At 32.2% G+C, this 17,190-nt stretch overlaps 2 protein-coding genes across 2 annotated transcripts in view; one reads left to right on the top strand and one right to left on the bottom strand.

Annotated features, from left to right (window-relative positions):
* Positions 1-8,055, bottom strand: part of LOC118281679 (elongation of very long chain fatty acids protein) — a 41,251-nt gene extending 33,196 nt beyond the window's left edge. Inside the window, exon 1 of the mRNA XM_035602345.2 lies at positions 8,008-8,055. The gene's annotated coding sequence lies outside the window, so the exon portion shown is untranslated. The remainder of the gene's footprint in view (positions 1-8,007) is intronic.
* Positions 8,056-14,371: 6,316 nt separating this feature from the next.
* Positions 14,372-17,190, top strand: part of LOC118280831 (elongation of very long chain fatty acids protein) — a 30,443-nt gene continuing 27,624 nt past the window's right edge. Inside the window, exon 1 of the mRNA XM_035601214.2 lies at positions 14,372-14,541. The gene's annotated coding sequence lies outside the window, so the exon portion shown is untranslated. The remainder of the gene's footprint in view (positions 14,542-17,190) is intronic.

Raw genomic sequence — 17,190 nt, 5'->3', positions numbered from 1 at the left:
ATGTTGTTAATGTTCCACATTGTTACATAGGAACACTTCTGGTGTATCAAAATCGTAGAACAGTCCACTTATTTTATTAGATTGTCATTAATATTTAATCAGTGTGGGAGAGCCATGTTTCGGCACGAATGGGCCGGCTCGATGATGGAACGGCCTCACAGAAAACGCTTGCGTTGTGTGAGTGAGTTTACCGGAGGCCCAATTACTCCCTTCCCAATCTTCCCAAACCCCGATTCCCCAACAACTCTTAAATTCCTAACCCCCAAAAAGGCCACTTGTAACGCCTCTGGTGTTTCAAGTGTCCATGGGCGACGGCGATTGCTTATCATCAGGTGATCTGAATGCTCGTGTACCGGCTTATTCCATAAAAAAAAATCCGTAACGATAAGTTTTCTTATCGAGATTTGTTAATTTGAGACAGTAGGTAATGGACTGAGCGAATTAAACAAGTACTTACTACATTTTTTTTATGTTAAGCGGTTTTAATTTGTATGGTCATCAAGAGTGTGTACGTATCAAATATCAGGAGGGGGGTAAAATAATTTCAATTACCTAGGTCGTTGACCCAAACAAACGTAAGAGGCAAGCTGAATAAGGCCGTTTAATAATAATACTAAAAAGTAATGTAGGTATCTGAACTTGGATCATTTATTTTAACAGTGTTACCGACATAACATCTTTTTGATTTTACGCTGAATTCCTAACTGCAATCCTCTATTGGTCTGCTTTAATGCAAATGGCGGTGTGCATGTGTGAACGAAATCTTACCTACGTAACTGTTTCTTGTACTAATTGTTAAATGATACTACTGTGTAATCCTAATGGCCTGGTCAAACAAGTATTTTCAGTTTTAAAGCTTCGGTATCATCTTTCCACATAATATTTGACTTATGTAGATTTTTCCGTCGCAAATAGCCCAGGACGAAACAATAAATATACCTTGTTTTAAAAAAAATAAAGAACATATTTACGTCATTGCTTTTAATATATAAATTATTTAAATTTTTAGACTGGAGCAATTTCTAGCTTATTTTTTTAATTAGTGGCACTGATTGAACGCTTTATTATTGAAGACGTATTTTTTTTTTTATTTAAGTTCGAAGTCATACGTCTTGTATTTTATTATCTGTATAATATTTTTATTTATAAGCTTGGAATGACGTAAAACATACAGGTATATAAGACTATTTATAGTATTATTAGCTACAAAAAGGTATCATTATGTACCTATTAATATTTAATGATTACATAAGACGTAAGTGTAATAAAATATTGAATCTACATTCTACACCGCATGACAGATCTCTGTCTCACTCTTAGAGAGCCCACGTAATTAACTTTTTATATCTCAAATATTGACTTTAATACTATATTCGACGACAAAAGTAAACAATCTGCTTAGAACAGCAACACTCATTCAAAACTTCTAGAAATAATCGCCATCACAAACAGTCGAAGATGATACAGACACCAGCATATCCACCTACTCCAATCTGTCAATTCTATCTATTGGATTTACGACTCTGTAATAAAACAATTAAGTTGATAATCGAATTTGTCAGAAAGGAGTAGGTTTACCTGCTGTTGTCTGTGTGTGGTACTGTAATGGGTATATTTATATTCACGCGGTGTCACGTAAAGCCGCTATCTAAATTGAAGTAATATTGCCGGTTCCGTATGTAGATAAGTTCACTACCATCGCCTTGAATACACGGCTAGTTGTATTTGCCAAACAAATAGTAAAATTATTATTAGATTTGTAAGTTATTTACGCGTAAAGTCTAGAACTTTTGCTCATCGTTTGCTCCTAGTTCTACCAGGGTCTGTCAACCGGTTTTGAACCTCATTCCAGATTATAGGGATTTCCACTTGAGCTAACGGTTGTTAATCCTGTATCGAGATACTTGTTTATACATAAGGAAATCTATACTTATGAATGTCAGTAAACAGGAAAGATTTGATTGTTTATGTCTGCATTAAATAGGTATCAATCGCTAACATAACTTAGTTTTGAGGGAGTAACATGACGTATACATACCTTCAGAGAAATCCTTAAAATACACGTTAGCAAAACTGCGTGAAGAAAACTGTATAGTGTACTTTAAGTACACAGACTCTTGCGCTTGGTTGGCTAAGCATCAAAGTCTCTGACATGCAGTAAAAGAACAATAATTATAAGCAAATTGAGAATTATTTCTGGCGATGTATATTATGTTAGAGTTATTACATAAATAAGCAGATCGGTACGATAACTTTGTACGAATCGGAACTGATCGATCTATTCACATACTTATAAAGAAATAGGGGACTGACTGCGCCTGTTTTTTTAAAATATTTTTTATACCTTTACCGATCGATACCGACTCGTACCTACAGATTTATGAGTACTGGAAACCTGTTTTTTATGTAAGCACCCTATATATATTGGACGACGCGACGCTACACATAAATTCCATCAGCCACGAACGCTCACTGTTGAAACATAAGTTTCAAAATCTTTTATCCTGGCAAGTTTTCGTAGATTTAAAGTCATAAGGAAAATTAACTAAACTTTTTTAATTAATTCACAAATACATATACACAATTCATAGGTATAGGTATATACAATGTAGGTGGCCATCCGATTCACGTGTTTAATAACAAAAACGACGAAAACCAAAAGAATAGGTGTAAAATCCATAACATGTCTAAACCAGTACAAATCGTTAAAATTACAGGTTTTGTTAATTTGTAAGTTATTTATTTGTAGTAGTTTTCCGAAAGCCAATATAAGCACGTGTCAATAAAAACCAAGTTTAAACCATAAAGACTAGCATCACGTGCACTTTTAACGAAATAACTAATGCAATTTAAATGCTTGCAAAAAATAACTACGACGATTTAATGCGATTTTCATAAGTCCATATTAATGTTAGCTATTAATGTTCATCAATTTCGCTATTATAATATTAAATGTTTATTATGACATGCAAATTAAAATTGAACTAGCGAAATTAAAATTATATTGCAAAAGAACTCGTCAACTCTCTACTGAATATAATATATGCGCAACAGATACTGCAGCAAGCTTTGTAGCATGCTGCGTACTGTAACAAATAGCGTAGCACTTGCAGATGCACACTGCGTAGTGAAAGCGTAAGTATAGATCGCTACGTAGTGCGTAGCGTGACACGTAACGCATGGCGTAGTCTTTCGTAGTAGGTAATAAAATTGATGTACATGTTTTTAAAGCGGTCTAGCCAGTGGCTCGAACTTGCTTGTTGGTGTGACAAACGTGCATGCTGTTCCACCCTACAAGTGTACAAATGAGACATACTCATTAAATAGCAGTATGGTGATGTTTTTCTCAGCGGGCGATGGTGATACCCGGAAATATGATAAATTCATAGTAAAATAGTTGCGCAAAAATACACTTTGGTATTTAAAAAAAGAGCTTTATGAAAAAACTACTACTTAAATTAACTACAAATAAAGTTACGGTTTTTGTTTTGGAGATTTTATGGTTGTTTGGTTATTTATTTGCACCTAAACCTAAAGTTGCTCTAAAATTACCAAGAAAACGAAGACTTTGACGGTTTATAACTTTTAGTAGTTTTTTAATTTACAAATTTTAAATCGTAACAACAAAGTTAATGCTGAGACAAAATGATATCATGTTTAATTTTGGACGTACGATGCCAAACAATGGTGGAAATCAGTTCCGAAATTTGTATGGGAAAAAGAACGACTAGAGCCACCTTAAGCGTATAAAAGAAACTGATTGATTTTAAAAATTGGAGGAAAATCTCAATTCTTCAGAATTTTTATTTGTTTTATAATGTTCAACGATTATTCGTAGATAACCAGAACCATAATAGGTAGGTATAGTTAGAGTTATCATCCTAAAATAATTTTCCTTAAACAGAGTTTGGAACATAATAATATCTTGTTTCATTCTATTGAAACAAGTATTCTTCTGATCTTTAGTATATCTGATATATAGTCTTCACCTATTTGACAAAAATAATTTATTTACATTCAAATTATAAACAAACACTACAATTGAATTGATTATTAGCTTAATGTAAATATTTTTATTTCTTCGGTATCTGTCCTTCCGTAGTAGACGCGTTGTTTGTTTTGTATGGGATAAAAGTATATTAAATCTAACACTCAATTTCCATCTGTTAAGATGTCCATACAATAAGTGGCGAGAAAATATTGTAAAACAGAATGATAAACATAGTTTAGTAAACCCGCATTGAGCAAGCGTGGTGATTAATGCCCAAACTTCCGTATGGGAAGAGGCTTTTGGTTAACAGTGGCTACTTCCAGGCTGTTGATGTGATGTGATGTGATATGATAAGAGACATGGTATATAGAATCTCATTGTGACAAAAAGGTATTTTTACAAAAATGTAGTATGTAGATGTCAGTTTTTACTTTACTGCCATCGATAAATTAATTAATTACACACAATATATCCGACAAATTTCGTCTGCTGTTGCAAGAACTAGATAGCCTAGACCCATACGTGATACATAGCTCGATCTGGCAAATTGACATTAGCCAGATAGCCAAAACATAACAGTAACATGTTGCGATAAGGCCAAGTAGCAATAAAAAATATTTAAGTAGCAATTACCAACTTACTGTAACAAACAAAACTGCCTTGAGTGCCTTGTCGGTCAAATAACCTTTTTTTTTTGAGAGGGGAAAATCATCCAATAACTTCTCCCGCCGTGGGTGAGGCGAATGTCAGACTCTCACTGATTAAAAACCACCCCGTTTCAAGCCAGAGCCCCGGTAACCTGCTAAGCATTTCACAGCTCCGGCGGTCAATGAGCCTACAATTCAGCTACCGAGCTAGGTGTATCGGGTTGAATTCTCGTGTCAAATAGTAAAAGCACGAAGTCTGTAATTCCACTATGACTAATTTCCAGTATGACTAATGTGTCTATCATTCTGACTAATATGCCTTCATCATATGGTGACCGCGGAGTATAATAAATTTGTAACATCAGCTAGGCTATTCTGTAACTGTCAATTCGAACTTTTCAAGTGAGCTCGATCGCATTCTCACGCGTCATTGGTCGAGATTGTACTCAAAACCAATGACTTGGAGGATCACGATCGAGTTCATTTCGATCTTTTGAATTGAAAGTTACAGAATAGCATAGCAGCACCACTATATACCTCGTATAGTAACTCTCGAGTAAGGGACTACCTTACTACCACTCTAAGAGAATACCATTAAATAATGCTACTGCCTTAGTGTTCTTAAACAACCTATCAAAAATGATTAGGTATATGGATTTGCCTCGCGAACAAAATGTCGTCGGAATTTTTTAATTGTTTTTTTTTATATTACATTATCACTTATATCTTTAGGTATATTGTTTATTAAGTAGGTAGTAAAAATAATTCTGAATCATCTATTTAAAAATACATGTGAAAATGCGAAAATAATTATTTTCGCATTTTAATACCTATTTATTTATGAGAACGTAAAAACCAATGATAATAGTGGAACAAAAATCAGTCTTGCTTTTCGAAACTTAACAAGTAAACTTTAGCATCATTAAAACCTAGTTATTTAGGTAACAAGCTCTTTCAGCAAGGCTTTATAAACATAGACAAGAATGTCAGCAACTAATACGAAGGAATAATCCCACGACACAACGATAAATTAATTATGAAATATAAGCTTACTTAATAAAGTAACTAAAAAGATACCGTTTTTGTATAGGAAACCGCAAGCGTTGTATTAAAGGCCGACGGTAAAAAAAGTTTTGCTATGTAAACAAAAAACAATGGGATTAGCCCGAAGTAGATACGTGTAAACCCATGAGTGACCCATCAAATATATATATGTGAAAAAAACATTTTTTTTAATAAGTTCATGACTTTTAAAACCTCGTAGACTAAAAGCGTTTAAGTTTATCAGAAACCTCAGTATTGGCTCTTATGGTTAAGGCACATAGTGAAGAATAGGGAGACTCATAAAATTCTATTCTGGTCCCACAACACTGTTTTAATCCAAGATAATATCATTTTAAATCCTAAAATAACTCTTAATTATACACAAAAAAATAATTATTCTATTTGTATCTATTACTGGTATGTTCTTTCCGACTTGTTTGGAACAATAACATTATGTTTTGATCGTTACAATAGTGAACTTTGGTACGATTATCCCCCCACATTGCCGCATAACTTAGGACTTAATAATACCATTTAAGCCAATTTGCCACACACAAATAATTTAATTAATAAAATACAATTTTTGCGGATATCTGCTAGTTTTTATAATGTATACGACACTAAATTGAAAACACTTAGAGATAAAAACAAGACGGATTTATCCTTGAGATCGGAACACAAAAAGTAGAATTAGGAAACATCGAGGAATAGGCTTTTGATTTTGTGTTGTTGTTGAAACTAGGTAGTTGAAGGTAGGTAACGTTCTGAAAGATCCAATGATCCAATGCGTTCTGAAAGGCTTTTGACGATCCTTACGTTTTTAGTATAAGTTCAATTAACGTATAAGGTTCAATACCAAAATCAACAAATCTAACAAGACTACGTCAATATCACAACATTAGATTATATGTTTTTGACTTTTTGACTTCGAGCTTAACAAACAATGGAATTTCTGGTGAATGAACGAAGAATTAAACAATTTGATGTGATGCAATGCAACGTGTGCCTAAATTGTATGCAAATTATCAAGGAAAACTGAATAACGTCAAGATTGATATATACGTAGGTACTGTTAAAGCATATAATAACTATAATCAATACATAGTTAGGTACATCATAGAGGTTATAACTTGTCTAGTCATTGCAACGTGTGTTAATTTGATTACTAAAGATACAAGTCGATTACTGTTAATCATTGTAGCTATTATTGTGATTTATTTACCTGTTTACTTCATGGTTCTTATTCTCTGACTTGTAAGGTTTAAAATGCGTTAACTCTTTATCTGTAGTATCCTTAAATTCACACTCCGTGACTTCAATAAGGGCATAACATTTGTACGTTGCTTTTGGAAGCCCAAGGGCATTGCAGTAAATGGTTGACATTTCTACAAAATGATACAAATTGTAGCAATTTCAAATGTTATTTTAATTGAATTGTTACGTAAAATTAGAGCAACAAAGGTATTGCATGTCTTTAAAAGTTTAAAATGTCTTAAAACTTTGTTAATTTAAACTACAGTTAAATTTAAGATAGGCGAATGGGGTGGATAGATGTTAGAACATTTTCCCAACATTTATTCACTGAGGGCTGAATAAATGTTGGGAAAATGTTCTTAATTATTATTCTATCGAGAGACTTTTCAAATCAGTAAGCTGTAAATAATAAAGTGCGGTAAACATTTTTGATACAACATAATTATTAATTAGATCAACTTGTTGTCAACATATTCTAATTATGGAAAACAAAAAACTCGAGACGTTAAGAGGTACTGCTAGTACGGAATGTTAAACAAACAAATAATTAACACTTCCTCATTACAATAAATTAGACGCCTGATTCGGAAAAACAAACATGGTTAAATATTGTCTTACAAATATTGAATGGTACCTTAACCGAGTACCTAATAATTGGAAATTAAAACAACCTGAAACTATATCTATCTAATGATATTTTATTGTTATAATATTTATTTTTTCTGTTTATATATCTTTGTTCTATATTTTATGTAACTATTGCAATTGCGAATTAATAACTTAAGTTTGACCTAATAACTTTTCTATCGAGCATGCTGTGTTCGCCTTTAACTGACTGTTACACCGGCAAATGTGTATTGTAGACCGATTTATAAAATTTGATGTGTAAACAGTCGTTGGTTGACCATAAATAAATAATAAAAAATCTATACAAAGTAAATACGAATCACCGCAATGCATAACTCTCGAACTGCATTTGAGCATGCTTTAGTAAACAATGAATCATTGCACAAAGAACGATTCTACGAAGTTTTATTATTATATAATAGTAAATAATGTACAAAAACATACCTATAAATAGGACGACAGCCTCCTATGTCCAGTGGATATGTACGCGACTGCAATTCACGAGGCTTTAGGAGCATTTGCCGGGTATTTCCAACAATAATTGTATAGTAATCATATACTGGTTCGCGATAACAACTATATGACGTTGCTTATTTAAATTATGAAGAACGATTTATATAATCAAGATTGAGAAGACTGCGATTAATATATAATTCAAAATACGTTCCGTAGTTAGGTATACATTAAGTTACGGGTTTTTTGATAATCAACTAATTTCAGAGGAATGTCTATACTAATCTACATATGTATACGTTTCGAATCAATGACCTCTGTTCAAACTACCTACTCCGATCACTGATGATGGGCCTCATGAAACAAAATATAAAGTTACATGAAGTGGTTAAAAGGTAAGTACTGGAAATATGTTAGTGTAGGTACTGTACTTCACATGGGAATTAAATAAAAATATGCTCACATTGTTAGTGAATATCAAATTGTCGGTTGAATACCTATTTGTTTGTTATTATAGAAGGTTAATTGTGGGAGTTACATGTATGTACATTGTGCCAATTATAATTTAATTACTTCTGTTTCTTAGTACACAAAGCATGATATCTATCATATAATTATATGAAAATAGTTTATTGAAAATCAAGGAAAGTTTTAACTATATTTGATTTTGAGATTGAAGTTCCCTGTATTAGAGAATCCCGCTCCTTCAAAATGATACACACGAACAAGACATAAATTAATACAGAATACAGCTCAATATAGTAGATCTAATCAACTTAAAATTAAGGTGATTATACAGAGAGTATAGTGAGTGGACAGAATAGTGGTAGATATAACTTACTTTTTTAGTAAGTATTCTTTATTCTATCCTGTATTATATTGGGAAAGGGACGTTGATTAAAGTGATCCATGGGAGTTATATATTTAGCTTGTAAACATATATTAATTAACTAAAATATGTGACATATGAGTGTCAAGATAAAACTGATGAAAAGTAAAATTGGGGCCAAGATCAAATACGCACTTAAAATTCAGATGAATTGTGAATATTTACGGAAAATTATCTATTTGGATATCGGTTCGTGTTGTAATTCATTCACCATTTATTTTTCATTATAATATTAAATAGCACTAATGAGTTGACTTCGTATACACATTTGTGCTATTTAATACTTTGCGATTATCACGTAGAGTCCCTTTTTTAAGTGGGAAAAATCATCCAGTGACTTCTCCCGATTAGGGCGAGGCGAGTCGGAGTGTCAGACTCTTACTGACTAAAAACCACCCTGTTTCTATTCCAGCTTTTCGAGCCGGAGCTCTGGTAAACCCGCTAGGTTGTCCGCATCTCCGGATTAGAACATAGAGTCCCTTAAGTTATAGTTAGATACATGACCAAGTGTATGTCTTTACTAATTACTTTGCTCTTACGTTTTTTGGTTGCCCTAATAGTGTACAAGCAAACTGCTCATACAGAGTAACCAGTAATTACCTGTATTCAATTTTATGCGAATCTATGGTAATTGATTACACAATATAACAATAAAAAGCTTTAATAGCACATTTGTTAGCTTATGTGTTAAGAAAGGGTAATTCGCCGCACCTTTTCGTGTGAGTTTTGCAAAACATGTTGTACTAGCTAAGCCCGCGACTTCGTCCGCGTTTACATAATAAAAGTATTTTAAGAATCATAAATCCTGGAATGAACAGTAGCATATGTGTTATTCTAGACTTCTGTCTATATTTTATAAAAAAAAAATATCGAGATTAGTTTAGTTCTTCAGATGTAATTTAGCAAAAAACACCCACTACTATATAACGAATATACATACTCGAACTTTCGTGCTTAATTATATTTTTTATTAGTATAGATTAACAGATAATAGTGATATTATGCAGATTATGAGCCATGACTGCAACTTGTCAATGATAACAACTTGGGAGCAATGCACTGTACACGCGTATCATTAGGTATGGTTATTAAATTCATTTCAATGACCATTATAAGGCTCGTGTGCAATGTAGGGAGACTTTATTGATGAATTAATTACATACGTACAATGTTGCGCGTCATTTACAACATCGTTGAACATTGTGCTTAATTGCTTATTGCTATTCAGAAGTCAATTCCTTGGAGGGTATTTTAATGAAATCTGTCGTTACGTTGATAGTAGTTGCTAACGGGTGTCTGTGGAAAAAATAATACTTAGTTATATAAGTAATTGTGTGAAGTATATTATTATTGCCTACAACTTCAGCCACTGGGAGGCGGATTGCAACGTACTCTAAACTTTCGGCAACTAACCGCCGTACTAAGAGTCATTTAATGTTTTCGGTACGAAATCTTTACTTACATACTCTGAGTGCGGCAGGTATTCTGCGATTTCAGAGCTACTCAAACGTAAAAGAAAGACATTTATTCTCACACATAACACACACAATATCTGGATAGCCGCTATGTCCCAGATAAATTTAAATTAAGAACGTAATTTGTATGAAATATCTGTCAAATTTACCTTCCCGTAATGGAACAGCTTAAAATAGGACATTTTCCGACAGTAGAAGCTTCGAATTATAGAAAAAATAATACCATTTTTTTACAATCGTAGTTGAACTGAGTGCATTTCTAGAGTCTGTTCTGTAACTGAGATTTAGATTATATTTAGACTAATAACAATAATATAATAAGCTTTTTATTTCTGACCTTTAAATAGATACAGTCTGTGTAAGTATATCGGTGTTAGTAACAATATTACTTAAGTACCTACACATAAAAGACTGATATAACCTATTATTCGGTGAAAAATGATTAACCCTTTGGGGAAATACACGTCTAGTATTTTTCTTATTAAATATTAAATTACCAACGATTAAAAATGTAACCGGACATTGTATACTAGCCACCATATGTACTCATTGTTCATATTATGGTGTAGTTTGTCCGGGGAAGTACGCATTCTTTACTTTTTTTGCCGCTAAAGCATGTTATTATGATCCGGTTCCACGGCACCTACTACAATACATAGGTACCTTATACTAAATATTTCACTTTGATACCAAATTTTGTATAAAATATGTTTACACTTTTCCTTGAATAACATTTAAGAAGGAAATTCCTATTTGATTCTCATTGTTTATTTTTAACTCTATGTAATTAGAATTAAGTTTGACAAAGATTGGTCTCGCTCTCGCTCTCTCTCTCCTTCGATACATGATATGATATCATCTTTAAATGGTTTTATTTAGCTTGACCTGTCTGGGTCAAAACTATTTGGAATTTTCCCCCTTCCTGACAACAGGTCCACTATCTATTTTTGGTACACACTCTTATTCTTGATGACCATTCACATTTCAATCGTTTCACATAAAAATATATTTTATGTATGTCTTGTTGCCTCTTGGTTTACTACATTGGGGGATAAAATAGGCAAAATATCAAGATTCTTAATCTTATTTTAGTATAGCAAATTCAAATTTCACAATAACTCCTTTAGTTTTGCGAGTATAGGTACTACTAAGTAAAGGGTGGCGCTGATCGTATTTTTCATCAGGTGATCAAAAAAAATATGAACAACAATGACTAAAACGGCATCGCTATGAGTTATTTATTTCGTTCCGGATACAACAAATATGACGAGATAAGCGTTTTTTTTACAGATTCTTTGATACGCAAGTTTGAGGCGCACTTGGCTAGGCTTTTTCGGTGCTACTCAAGAATAGTACAAATCATATTCACACTGCACTGGACCGTCTTGTGACGTAGGTACTACGGTGACCACAATGTAACTAATATTGAACTAAATATGGCTAACATTATTGCTTGCAATTTGCATACGTGTGCGGTCACTCATAGTTTCACTAAAAGTGACAGCATAACATCTAGTTATTTAAGAGATTGACGTGTAAAAGAGTTACATTGTAACATATTTGCAAAATAAATATAATTTATCATTTAACATAATGCATTACTAGAAGGAAAATTAAGTCATGATGAAGGCATTGTCTGCCAGAAGATACCCTATACCCTTCTAGAAACACTCTAGAAGGGTATAAATATGGGTCGTCATATATTATCACGAATGTATACATATACGAGTACCTATACATAGAGGTGGTTTTATACATACATAATGTCGATCACATCATCGCTTACCACCAGGTGAGACAGTCAAACGCTGACCTATAAAATAGAAATAATAAATAACTAAAATTACATTATTTTTATTAAAAGAAAAATTATGCTAGGTAAGGAGCATCGATATTGTGTTCTATATATGCTATTTTACAATTAAAACAATTAAAATGTTAATAATTTAATAGGTACTGCATGTTGAACTATTATGAATATTACATTAATTGCATTATATGTAAATTTTCTTTCTATGTTTTAATATGAATTTAATATTGGAATATCTTGTGCCAAAAGGTCTTTATCCACTGAATGAGACATTAGTTACGATGCGACTTGTGTCAATCTAGGATTTTTAAATTGTTATAGGTACAGACAACGGTCAGCATTAAATAAGTAAATTAAGTCCATTAACAATAAAAACAATCAAGTTTATAAAGAAGTGGTAATTAACTAAAAATATCGACTAATATTTCAAGTTCCGTGATTGTAAACAACATTTTGAGGGTCTATTTGAATAATAAGAGACACGTGAAACTGTTTTGGCACGTGAAAAGACAGTGACCACGGCTCCTACTTGTACCAATTAGATTTTCAGAAACTTCTCAATTGGTTTCATTATTATAAAGTACGCAAGCATTTGTGCCAGCTTTAGCATAAAAGTAAATAGAATTTACAACTATTTTAAAGTCAAAGCATTTATTTCACCTAACTCAAACTCAAACTCAAATCATTTATTGCATTCATGTGTACATTAAGATGATACATAATTAGGAGCATTTGTCTCAACATGAAACCCGGTTAGGGTACGGCAACATATACCTAACCACAATACAGGCTTTTTTAAATATCAAAATAGAATTAACCGAATTCTGTAGATGAAATTATAGAGTTTCAAATAGTAGATACCTAATTTCGTACGAAGAGAAACCTTTTTTCTTTAAAAAAAATATTGTTTATACAATCACTGTTTGTATCTATACATTGTTTTAGTTTACTGATTTATGAAAGATAAACAATTTCTCATAGAAAAACCTTTACGATTATACAAGAACCCTGAAATTCTCAGTTCTCGTTTGTCCAGTTATTAACTTGACAAACCAGAAAAGGGTTGTAGCGAAGTCATTGACTGGTTGGCTAAGTAACATAGATATAAATATTATGCGACGCGGACGCGGACTAAACATTTTGAGGAAAATAAAAGTGTAAAAGGTACCGGTACCTTTGGGTAAAAATACGAAACAGGTAAGAACTTGTTTAGCTTTTTATAAAAAAGATAAAATTGATTGTAAGTATCAGTAATTTTGTTTTATTTTTTATTGAAGTTAAGGTATATGGAAAGCCCTGGAAAGTTTTAGGGTATTTTTAAAATGAATAAATTTAAACATATAATTTAATTTGCATTTAATTTTATGTGGGAAAATTTTAAGTTATTATAAATGGTCTTATCAGCACCAATTTTTATTTTACCTAAATTATATTTTACTACCTGCTTTCAGTTCGTAAATACAGACCTTGAAATGCTATATATAGTGATGCATTGTGATATTAAATCCTAATGTTATCTAATATTATATTATAATAACATGATGATCTCATAGCTACTGTCCTAAAACACAACATGTGGAATTTAGTTTTTATAAAATATCCTTAAACTGTTTTCCTTATTATGGTGTCTCACGGAAAATCGTAAAATTTTGTTAACGTGTTAATAAATTCAATTCAAAACACTACACTGTACATATATACAGAAACTTTATTGCAATTCTCATCGCAATAATAACACATTTAACATGAACAGCCTGTGTTCCTCCAGTTAAGTCCAGTTCCTCTATGTAAAAGAGTTTACCATTACGTCTACGTTTGCTTAGCATGTTGAAGCACCTATTAGGTACTTACACTTTTAAAACACATTCAACCTCATCTACACTGACATTAAACCTCATCAACACTTCACCGTGACATGACAGAATGGCACAAACTTCATTCATAACAATGTATTTATTTTTGTAGTTTGCTCTAAAATTTTCTTTCTATCGATTTTATCAAAATTAATTATCGAGAGTTACGTTATACTCCTAATAGAGGAGGCTGCATTGATTGTGTTTTTGATATCGATTAGATGTTGGAGATAGAGCACGCATTGTGGTGACATGATACGGTGTGCGAAGCCCTTATCGTGGAGTCTGTGACGTCGAATAGCTCTGTGATATATACGGGTGGAATGAGCGCGCGCGAACATTACTAGTGTAAAAGTGCCCCGCGGTTGCCCATGCGCTCGCAGTTCGCGCCTTACTACTCGACTGTTGCTCACGTTGCTTTGCCATAGCTTAGCTATACTGCATACCAATACACCAGTGTCTTTAGTGAAAATTTGTGTAGGAGCCTTTGCTTCATCGGTAAGTTGAAATTATTTATTTATAACAATATCCTTTGAAATAAAATAAAATTGATTGTTGTTTTAAACTGTAAAAATATTATTCAAAATTACAATTGTTTACGTTCAAAAACAAACATTAATCCAAAGCAAAGATAAAATTAATAATTAGATTTATTCATATCATTTTCATAAGTAAAATCAAAATATAGATCGGCTGTCAGCTAACAAGACTGATAATGGATTTGCGAAACAATCTATCGTAACTCTCAAGTTGTGTTTCAAGTTCAGTGCCATTGCTACTTTTAGTTCAACAATAGAACATTGATTTGTATATATGTATTATGTAAATAAGAAATAAGTAGTCTTTGTCCGAGTAGTTTCATCACACTTCTAGTTGCAAGGAACCAAAATATTCCTATGAACTTGATAGCGAATTGCAAATAAATAAATCATTAATTTACGTATTTCGCTTCTATTAAAGTAAATATAGGAAGAATAGGTACGAGACTCATTAAGCATAATACATTTCATATATTAATTAATTTCGAACTAATCTATAAATATAATCTGCAGTTTTAATGGATGCGATCATATTTATTTAAGTAGATATACCTAATCGGTAAATAGATACCCATGTCACGAAAAACATGTATTTTTATTAAATTGCTACGCTAATTAAGAAAACTAGACTGACAAGCAAGTCTTGTTCAGAATCATTATCATGATATCGAAATACCAGTCTTAATGACTTTTACTGGGGACAAATGACTGTTGTTAAACCACAAAAATGTGTGAAATATTAAGTTGTAATTGAATCTAGAAGAGTCGTAGAGCAGACACGTTTTGTTTTATGATAGACATTATAATCTTATGGTCAAGAATGACCAAGGTAAAGTGTTGTAAGCTTTGAGGTCGGAGTACTAATTCCACTTCGTTCCATTCAGTTTGTGAAAAAATTATGACGAACATTTTTTTTCCCATATAATAAGGAAAATTTATAAAGGTAAACGAGATTGTATTGTTTCATGGTATTTGCATCGCAGGACGTGTTTACTAACAGTCTTTGTTCATGATAAACAAGTATCTACTTAGTCTAGGAAGCAATATAACAAAGATGGTTTATTGACGTGCCTAGATCGAGTTACAGATTGTTGCGATATATTGCAAACTCTTTCTCATTAAACTGCCGTGTTGCGATCAGCCTCTTTGTCTTAGTTTATAATTGTGTAATATTTTAATTGTACAATAGAGTAGAACAAAAAATCTACTTCTGTGCTTAAATGTAATTAGATTGTCTCAAGAAGTCGTAATGTCTGAAATATTTCGTGAATTTTTCCACATTCTCACGTCTACTGAATTTAAATGGGTCTTTTTGTTTACTAAATAAAATATTCAGTTTTGTTATTCAGGTACCTACTTGGGAATAGAAAATAGGATTCGCATGTTTAGGTACAAATGCACAAGTACTTAAGTAGAACCGTACCGTATCGAATCTTAGGTTTTCTATGTGAAAGCTTCACACTCAAGATTTTCTTGGTACTACCACCATTATCGTTATTCATGGCTCTTCACATAGCCCTCTTAATGCATTCATGTGATACATCTTCAACCTTTCGAATAGTCTATTATTTACAGATGACTTGGCAATTTAACTGTTTACCGTATACAAAGAAATCGTGTACGATGCAAATACGAAATACGAAAATAAAACAAATATTTTTTTATACACTTTGTACATTGTGCTAATTTTTTTATTATTATTTCGAGGTATGCTAAGGTCGTTATTACTTATATAATTAACACTGTAAAATGTGACATTGACCTGCATGAGTCTACGGTTTTACATAACTCGAAATAAGCGATGCATTTACTCGTATGCAGATATCTAAACATAACGTAATCTTATCGACTCTTGTACCTAATACTTATTAAAGTGAATTTATGTAAATGTCGTAGTAAGCTATAAAAAATCTATCGATATTAAAGTTAATTATAATAAGTGAATGTTTGTATCCATGGCATTAATATGCAGTACCTAATCAACTATCTCCTCTCTGTGTAAATGTTTATCAATGGTTGCAAAACTTTGCATTTTTTCAAAGGTCACCATTTCCTTCACCTTTTGTTCAGGGCCTTTGAGTTTGTTTTATCATTAACAATATCAAGAGATATACGTATGGCATTTTTTTATACAAATCCGAATTGGGAAACATGAATTAAGTTGTAGATTTATTGGAAGTTTTAATCATTTTTACGATTTTTTTTATAAGCTGACAATAAATTTGCTTCGAGCTTTTGTTTTCGGATTAAGAGTTTAAGATTTTATGTTTCTAAGAAATATTAAGTATATTTTAAATTTATTTCTTTTCATCCAAGTGCCGGATGGATTAGTGTCGTTTTGGTGGTCATAGAATAGATGTTCCTATATTACGTGTAGCTAAGTAAATGTAATAAAATTGACCGTATAACCTACTTTGTAGAATACAACCTAAAAACTAATATAAATAGTATAGATTAGTGGTTGACATTGACCAAGAGCCAGGTTAGTATTCTTGTCAAACATGCTAACTGGAGGCGTGTTTATTAGTATTGCAAAATCACTGTATATATCTCAAATTAAAGGATGTTATCGAACGATGACGTTTTGCAATGTTTTTCCAATAAATTA

This window comes from Spodoptera frugiperda, chromosome 20, assembly GCF_023101765.2.
Source record: "Spodoptera frugiperda isolate SF20-4 chromosome 20, AGI-APGP_CSIRO_Sfru_2.0, whole genome shotgun sequence".
NCBI lineage: Eukaryota > Metazoa > Arthropoda > Insecta > Lepidoptera > Noctuidae > Spodoptera > Spodoptera frugiperda.
Note: the sequence above shows the minus strand (reverse complement) of the source record. Positions and strands in the feature narration are given on the sequence as shown.